Here is a 1,272-nt window from a genome sequence, read left to right as displayed (position 1 = left end):
GTGGTTTTGCATCTGCCCCATAAAAGTTCATTCGTTTCCAATCATAAAATCGCTTGAAATTAACAGTGCTGGTCAAGACTATTACGTAAATTATTTCTTTAAGACGAAATTTAAAGTTTTTATTAAGTTTTATACAAGTTTACTCTATTCTAAGTAAAGGAGTAATCAGGATAAATTGCTTTTATCTAGAGTAATATATAATTTGCAGTTTTCAGCCAGAATAAGACGTTTTTAATCTTTTTAATGTAAGTTTTCGTGTTCAAAACAAAGGATCGTCTAAAATAAGCAGTTTTTGTCCAGACTGAAACGTAATTCGAATTTCTGTGCCTGAATAAGGAGTTTTCAGTTTCTTTGATGTAAGGTTTCTTGTTTGTAACAATGAATAAACGAAAATAATTGGTTTTAATCCAAACTGTGACATAAATCGTTTTTCAAAGGCGAAATCAGACGTTTTGCCTCTGTTTAGTGAAAGTATACTGGTTTCAAAGCATGGAATCGTTTGAAATTAACAGTTCTCGTCAAGACTATAACGCAAATCTTTTGTTTTGTGCTAAAATAAGACGTTTTTAGTCTGTTTGATATAAGTTTTCTTGTTCAAAGCAAAATATTGTCGAAAATCAACCGTTTTTGTCTAAACTGATACAAAATTCGGTGGTTTGTGTTCGAATACAAAGTTTTCAGATTCTTTAATGTTAGGTTTGCTGCTTCAAACAAAGAATCAACGAAAAAACTTTGTTTTAATACAAACTGCAATATAAAATGTCATTATAGGACAAAACATGATGTTTGGCATCTGTTTAATAAAAATTTACTCGTTTGGAAGCATAGAATCATTCCAAATAAGCTATTCTCGTCATAACTATAATGTAATTAGTATTTTGTGCCAAAATACTGCGTTTTGTTAGGATTAATAACAATTTAGTCTATTTTAACAATGAAACGAATAGGATTAGCTGCCTTTATACAAAGTGATACATAAATTGCTCTTTTATGCCAGATTTATACGTTTTTAGTCTGTTCGATGTAAGTTTTCTTGTTCAAAGCAAAAAATCGTCTAAAATAAGCCGTTTTTGTTTGAACTGATGAACAATTCGGACTAAGAGTCAACAAAAATAATTTGTTTTAATCCAAACTGATACTTTTTGTTTCTATAAGAGTCCTATAAGAGTCCGAGATACGCCGTTCTCGTCAAGTCTATAACGTACATAAGAGCAAACTTTTATAAAGCGTAACTAAAGCCACATATTCTGACACAAAAAACGAATTACTACT

The sequence above is a fragment of the Tribolium castaneum genome, chromosome 7 (genome assembly GCF_031307605.1).
Source record: "Tribolium castaneum strain GA2 chromosome 7, icTriCast1.1, whole genome shotgun sequence".
Classification (NCBI taxonomy): domain Eukaryota; kingdom Metazoa; phylum Arthropoda; class Insecta; order Coleoptera; family Tenebrionidae; genus Tribolium; species Tribolium castaneum.
The sequence above is the reverse complement of the archived record's forward strand: the minus strand, read 5'-3'. Positions refer to the sequence as shown.